Raw genomic sequence first — 8275 nt, forward strand, 5'->3', positions numbered from 1 at the left:
AGTAGGTGGAAATGGTTGTGTTTCGACTTCGGAAACATCTCCGCCACAACTGTTTCTGCCTAATAACAGCAGTGTTAAGCGATGCTGTTCTCGTTTTTAAAAGGGAGACATACTCATCAGAGCCGTTCCGTTCACAGAGGTATAAAACATTACTTTACCAACCTCAGATAGAAATCTACTCTTATCGGGGGACGATTACAAATGTCTATGGGCGTCAGTGACCACTTTCCATCAGATGGACTACATGTTCGTTTGTTTCTTCTACAGTATAAATAAAAATAACAATCCTCATTGAAATAGTCCTAGACTTACAGGTAAGTATGTCCCTGTAGTTCCGGGACCAAAATAGGGCTACGGTATCCCCTGCCTGTCGTAAGAGGCGACTAAAAGGGGGCTTCCGGGGTTGCGGACGGCAAGAGTGGGAGCTCGAACCGCCTGGCCAGCAACCCCGGGATGGACGGCGGTATGTGTGGTCGCATACCGTCGTGAACACCAGATGGTGTGGTGAGTTTCAAGCTCACCTGGGCGGAGCCTGACGAGGCAACGCGCCAAGTGGACTCCGGTTGCGTTCCGTTGGAGATCCCGGAGTCCTCTACGCAGCGCCGAGGACGGCCACCGGGGGGGTTTTAGTGCGGTAAGAATCCCACATAACCCCGTGCCGCTCCCACGGCATAGGGACCTTTTGAAGGTTTCCCCCTCGTCAACAAAAAAAAAAAAAGACTTACAGGTAAAGTAATTCGTAAATCTCTGCAAATACGGTCGTGTTATTTTGTACAATGAGGTAGTTTTCTAGAGTTCAGTCATTTTTAAAAATACTTGCTTACAATTATAGAAAAGTCAATAGATATCACGTTAATCGAAACGTAATTATGCATAAGAAAAAGAATTCTAGCTACATCATGATCATAATACATTGTTCTTCTAATGGGGGCAATTTCTTAATCAAGACGTGTTCTGATTATACTAGTAATGGGTGATGGGGTCAGATAGCCGATCTGTATACCAGATCAAACAGTATTAGACACGCTGTTTACATCGTTATCTAACGAAATATATAGAGCGCCGACTTCAGAAATATGTACTAAACCAACATTTATTTCAATTATTTTTTACTTTGTAGTGACATAGAAGTCGGTTGTATTTTTTTGTTAATTTTTTTTCATTTGAATTATTTTGTACTTATTAGTCCCTCGAAAAACCGTTGTATAATAATTATTTTACATGTCTTAAATGATTTTTTTTGACATTAATATTAGATTTCTATTATTTAATTTTCCGTTATCCAGTTATGAGCTATATTTAAAATTTCAAGTTACCTCCTCGAAAAGGTAGTGGAAAATTAATTAAAAATTCCACTTTAACAGACACAATCTAACGAGTTAAAAACATTGTAATAAGCTTTCAGCTCAAGTTCTACCGTAACCTCGCCCCAATACTTTTCAAATTAGTTGTTTTTTTTAATTTGAAAAATTTAATTTACATAATAAGTGTGGTGATAACAACATCGCAGTGGAACCATGAAGGGCACCACCGACAACTATTCTGGGATTTTGCTGTATCTATCGCTCAACGATAAATGCGCTGTTTATTTATTTTTTTGCATCTTATAATATTTTTATCAATTTAACTTGTTTATTTTGCTTGGTAGCTTAAATGATGCAATACTACCAGTTTAACTAAGTAACTACGTCTTAGGTTACAGCAGCGTAGATATATTGGTGTAAGATAAAAGTATCTGTAGCTTTCTATTGTAGCAAAGTTTTATATCTACTATCATTAAATAAATCAGCATAGTCTTCTAACTTATCTTTACAGACAGGCAAACAGCGCGCAATATAAACCGTTAGGTCTAGAAGCATAAAATGATGCGTTTGAGTTTCTTACGTAACGTAGAAGAGCAGAGAGAATAATATTTTTTATATTCCAGAACGTGTTGTCGTCAAATATTGTTCCACTGCTGGGCACGGATCTCCTCTTAAAGTTTATGCTATAGTATATCGTGCTGATCAAGTGCGAATTGGAAGGCTTCACACACTTTTGATAAATTCTTAAAGAATTATCAGGTGTGATTACCCCTTTAATAACACAAGTAATAATTAGGAATAAAACCAATCTACAAACTTTTCCCATGTTCATGTTCTTCATTTGTATTTCTCCGCAATTAATTAAAATTTCGAAATGAAATATTATACGTGCGACGCGTTGTTTCGCACTTTTAATTGACCTCATTCCGCAATAACTGCCGATGCAAGTAAATATAACAACCGCGGTTCAAAGTGACGGTTTAATATGGTGGTTCAATAATAATTAGTTACTTTTTACACCTATTTTTTATTTCAGCCCAAAATAAATCGTGTACCGTGATATTTCTTTTTTGTCCCTTTTAATTGCTTAAAAGTAGGTAAATTTACCTACGGATTAACCTACATGCGAGGATAAACAATGCCATTTTAATTAATACCTTAAATATAAAAATAGTTTAAAAGTTTACCTATTTAAAGAAAGTAACGTCCCGTTTATTATATTATTTTAAAATTTCGCGAAACCTCCACATTTCATAACATACATTTTCTTGTATATTTTATAACATTTAAGGTTGTTAAGAAATTAAAAATATGAATATATGCTGTAAAAGCTGTATATAAGTTAACTACTTACAATTGGGGATATTACAATTTTAGTGAATAAATTATACGGGATATAAACAACCCCTGCAATCGTATGTTTTTTTTTATACGAAATTAGCATTTATTCTGCACAGCTTAAGTTTCTTTCTTTATTTTTCGAATATTCCTAATTTCCTATTACATAATTATTATGTTGGTCTGAATTTATAATTAAAAGGATTAAGAAATATGCAATGTAAAAATAATATTATAGCTTAAATATTTAATAATGAGACTGAAAGTTTGTAATAAAATTTTTCTACAAAATAAATGGTAAATTAAAATTTTGGTCAATAAATAAGGCTTATATGTCTGTGTATAGTGCCTTATATACTATATAGCCAAGTAAAAAGTTTAAAATTAGTTATTACACTTAAAGATTTGAATATTATCAAATTTTATATTTTTACCTAAAAACAAAAACTATAAACAAATTTAATACGTCAGTATTAAATTTTTTCTACTTCCATTTTTTATAATAAAATAACTTTTTTACATGTACTTTGAAAAAAATTACCTTTACATGCTCCAAATCCCAAACAGGATCCAACACACAAAACATACAATCCTCTCAAAAGTAACACGGTCCGTCAAAGTTCGCAAACTTTTCGCGGGCGTTTCGCGGCGCGGCGCACACACGTGCGTCACTGACGACGACCGGCGGACAACTGAGCTTTCCACGCTCACTACCCACGCACAGTCAAAGGGATCTAGTTCGTTACATAGTAAGATCGAAATTTGATCGCAGTTAGGACGCGCGCTAAGACAGCTTGGCTATTTAGCTGCATGGCGCATGCGTTCGGTCGTTCAACCCATGCAGTGGATGCTGCATCGCTGCTCATTACCATGCTTTTTGGACATCGCATGCTGTGACGTCACGGCACAGGCTGTCCCGCGGCTACGTCAGTTGACGGTCAAATTAGCTACTTTAGGCCTAATTAGGTACATGAATAAAACTATTCAAAGTTATAAATTACTTAATCGTGAGCTTTAAACTATGGATGTATGGACTGACAATCCAAACAATTCAGCGTCGGAGTTTATTTTTCGTAGCAAATCTAATTTTTATTTTATTTCTTTACCCTTATATTTATCGTTACACTTAATAATAAATATGAACTAATTTTATACAATGGCATAATAACGCCTTAAAACCTAACAAACAAGTTAGTTGTCTGTGATCATTGGTGTAAATTTAGTTGTAGGTAACTATAGTCGCTAATTTTGTACATTACCTACTCGTATAAAAAGACATTTGCGGCTGCGGCTAGAAAGGACAGACTCAAAATAGAACACAACATGAAACCCTCTCCTGCTTCAATATGTTTCAGATTAAAATCGAAGCTGTGAAATATGGAATTGGCATACTGAAACACCCTCTCGCAATGCCGAAATTCTCGATATCAGCAACGTGAAATACTATCCCACAGTCGAAATTTAACGCCTCAGAATAAGGATCATTATGGCAGCTGTGTTTGGCTGCTGCTATATTAACAATATTTCAATCACACTTTCTATGAACTTACAGCATACACTAAGCACTAACACTTCACTCTTTATACATATACTTCATGTACCTGTAATGTGCTCTTTACACATTAAACTTTGTTATGGCAAATATACAAAATACTTAGGTTTTTCCCTTAGTGTTCATTTTTATACGTTTTGCCACACGTTACACACTTGACGTTAACTTCTCCATACGTTCTGTTTTATCATTATCGAATAGATAAGATAAAATATATATTAATACTCGTCTGAGTAGATCAAGATAATAATAAGATAATAATGTTTTAGAAAAATCAGTTTTATTATCATCCTTAAAAAATACTATAAGTAGACAAATAACATTAAAGCGACACATACGTATCCGAGGTGTTCCAACTTAACCCTCGGGGGAAGCAACCTATCTGTAGTCAACCTCATATAGGTTTCTAATCTTATCTGGGATTAACACCAGATGTCCATGGGCGACGGCAGCCATATACCGCCAAGTAGACAGAAGTGAAAACTTTCGAAACCTAATCTAAAATAAAATAAAAAATGAAACTGACACCCATTGACATATTTTTTTATGATGACACCGGATGACATCTTGACTTACAATTTGCTTTGCCGTCTTACGTATTTTCGATCAATCCACGTGTCCGGACGCGAGTTTAACATTTTTTACCTATCACAAAAAGTGCACAACGCCGCTAAAGAATTTTTCACTTTAAAAATATATTAAGAAAGCCCCTTTGTGTCGCCGGATAAATCCGTGAATATCTGAGTCCCTCAACATTACAGATTTGACGCTAATTGCGAGCGATTTCGACGAGCGCCGCTAAAATGCCCCGCATCCCACAATACGTCCGTACGTGAGCTAAATACAAACGTTTCTTTCCTCTCGTTGCAATATCTCTACCGAATTCTCTATTTATTCTTTTGTGATCCTTAGAATATATTTTAAAATACAAATAGGAATTCTCCTCGCAATTCTTTGTAGAGACGCTTTAATTTAGTTTAGTATTTGTACAGCGCGCTTGTGAGACAATTATACTATGTTTTTAGTTTGATATAAAGAACTCTCTACTGATGATTTGGTTTGTAAAATAATATTATTTGAAATGTGTTTCTTTTTTAACATTTAATATCTCTTTCAAAATTCCTATCCACACGTTATATATTTATTTACATTTTTTGTCTAAGTAATACCTAATATTGATATTTTATAGTGACAATTCCTGTAATATTTAAGTAAAATACTAAGCACCATTGCTAATTCTCTAAAAAAATGTATTTAAAAAAACGACTTTAAGGATTAATTACCTTGGTTGTAAAGGTGTGAAGCGGCATTTTATGCGTATAACAAGCGTTGCATGTCTGCCAGTGACTGGTATTCACAAATTAGAGTGATTCGGTTTATTAATGTAGCGGCGGCACCCTCCTTCCTCGTATTGTATCCACAATCGATCGTTTGTGTACCTAGTTTGCCAAATTGCGGAATTTCCTATGAAATACATAACTCAGCGACTCAAGTCGTAATACCTCACAATACGGTGTTGGATCTCTCTGTAGAAAGGAATATCTTGCTTTCCTAAAAAGACAAAACGGCAACGCAACGGAATATTAACCTTATAAAAATTATATTTTTTTGTCATCTTCCGACTTTAAAAAAAACGACTTAATTAAACTAAAAACTACGGACTTACGAGTAAAAGTTACAACATGGACAAGCTCCCAATGGAATCAAATTTTTGTATTTACAATTCACTTTTAATTCGTATCAACGTCTCAACACGCCACATTTTTTTTTTACTTGTAATACAAAATACGAGAATAAATGTAATTTCAAATATCTTCTTCACAAACAAAACATACACCCTCCTCACTTAAGAATATTTCATATAATAATGTATAAATGTCAAACAATAATTGTTTGTAGTTGAAGCGTCACGATAAACGACGCTCTCCTCTCGTGGTCAATAGACCAATTGCAATAGCAAACGTCACGCAGTCATGCCAATGATACGTCACGTGACACGTTTGCTAATTTTAGAGCAGCGAAATTTCCATCGACTTGATAACAACGTATTTTTTAGAACAGAAGAAAGTAGATGAATAGGTTATGGTTTCAAAACTATCTATACCCAATCGTTCATAAATAGCTGAACACCCGTAGCATCATAATTAAATGAACCTTTGGGTGTATAGGTATTTTTGAAAAATTAACATGGTCATCTAATTTTGGAGGTGACTGTACCTGATGATAAAAAACAAATTAATGGGTTTTTAAAGAAATTCTTAGTTTTTAGTATTCGATTGTATTGAATGTATGTATCTGTTATCTGCCTAGATTGATATCACCTAATAGTACTCGTACCTTATAACAGCACAGTTAAATTCTACTGTGAGGGGATGAACAAACATTCTGTTGTCATTATATAGACGAAGCGTTCAAATTGGTTCTAAGGAGTAACAACGTTATTGTGGTAATATGCTTTTAAATATGAATACGGCACGGTCAACCTGAGGTAGAACTTCAATCCTATCTAGGGTTAACTATAGATGTCAATGGGCAGCACTGACCACTTCCATCATGACCATTCAGATGGTTTTGTGATATATAGTGCAGATAAATTCGCTATTTTAATTTCATAGAAAAAATATTATACCGTTATCCCTATATTCGCTAAAATACTGCTACTGACCAGCGTAGCAATAAAACATTTCAATAAAGTATTAAAACGCTCAAAAGAGTCTAAAAATACAATATATTCTTCCACAATCATTAAAGTTTGTAATAATACATCTTTATACAGTAATTTATCATGCTTTCTTTACAAAAGACATTGCAAAAATCATATAATATTTCATAACTCACAGCAACCCGAATATCCCAAAACAAAAGTGGCATAAATTATCAACAATCAGCAATTATGTCTATACACGAATCAATGTAAAGTGATTGTTACAATAGTACCTTCATTCAAGAATCTTCTACGATGTTATCGATTATTTCGAAGCCGTTCGTTAGTTTCGTCAATTCTGATACAAGCAGAGTGGCGCAGTGGAAGCGTGCTGGGCCCATAACCCAGAGGTCCGTGGATCGAAACCACGCTCTGCTATAGCGAATACCAGTACCATTTTTTTCTTTTATTTTTAATGCAGAAAAAGAATTATTTTTTAACTTATAACTTTATTTTAAATTTTGTAATGATTGAATCATAACTTATTTCCCTTGAAAGTATTTTTATCAATACTTTCATATTTACATTTATTATTACTTTAAATTACAAAAGTAAAGGTAAATCATCATAAAAATACATTTTAAGTAATTTGACCTATTATTCCTCATTGGGTGAACAGTAGGTACCCTTAGTATGAGTTTTTACAAAAATGACTGTTTTTCTATTTGTTTACAGTTTCAGACAATCAGTTATGATACAAACCGCTAGAGGCGCTCATAGTAATATTTTATTGTTTATGGCACCAGGTTCAGTGATCTAAATCGTTTGTTTTTTTTTCATTATATTTGAATCCTGATAGATCATATAACTAATTTACAAATGTTGAGTTCGCTACTGTAATGCCATAATTACATTTAGTGTTTCTCGAAAAATATGTTTGGGTACGATATTTGTAAAAAATGTGGATCTGGCACGATCAATGCGCACACTAATTTCTATTATGCTTTTAATTAAAAAACTGTACTTAACTTAATGATAACACGAAAGATGACTAGCATTATTCAAGCGCACCAAACACCTGGTTTGTATGAAAAATACACGAAAATTGCCTATCACACCAATTACGTTCGTAAGCATGTTCTTAATAAGGCATATGTTAGCTTGTAGCTAAGATAGTTTAACCGGCCTAGGCCGAACACTACACGCATTAGGTATTTGCCCCGTAGATAAGCAAGCTTCATTGCACCTCCATTCAGACCCAAATATAATATTCGGACGCTTTGAAAGCTCCTATTCAAAGCGATAGGTGATGTACAAGATGCTTTAATGCTTAGCATAAAGAGATCTCGTTTGTTTATTAATGTTAGTTTACTGAAATAAGCGTATACTTTATTTATTCACAAGTCATGTACGTTTTTCTATTTTTTACAAAAAATT

General features: G+C 34.1%; 1 protein-coding gene and 1 non-coding gene across 3 annotated transcripts in view; one reads left to right on the forward strand and one right to left on the reverse strand.

The window, feature by feature from the left end:
* LOC140750972 (lachesin) overlaps positions 1-3364 on the reverse strand; it is a 95926-nt gene extending 92562 nt beyond the window's left edge. For both annotated transcript variants that reach the window (XM_073084743.1, XM_073084742.1), the window contains exon 1: positions 3184-3364. The gene's annotated coding sequence lies outside the window, so the exon portion shown is untranslated. The remainder of the gene's footprint in view (positions 1-3183) is intronic.
* Positions 3365-7204: 3840 nt separating this feature from the next.
* On the forward strand, positions 7205-7276 carry TRNAM-CAU (transfer RNA methionine (anticodon CAU)). Its single transcript has one exon. It is a non-coding gene; the product is annotated as a tRNA-Met (tRNA).
* The last annotated feature ends 999 nt before the right edge of the window (positions 7277-8275 follow it).

Source organism: Epargyreus clarus, unplaced genomic scaffold (assembly GCF_041222505.1).
Source record: "Epargyreus clarus isolate Ecla_fem2 unplaced genomic scaffold, WU_Ecla_fem_2.2 ptg000021l, whole genome shotgun sequence".
Taxonomy (NCBI): domain Eukaryota; kingdom Metazoa; phylum Arthropoda; class Insecta; order Lepidoptera; family Hesperiidae; genus Epargyreus; species Epargyreus clarus.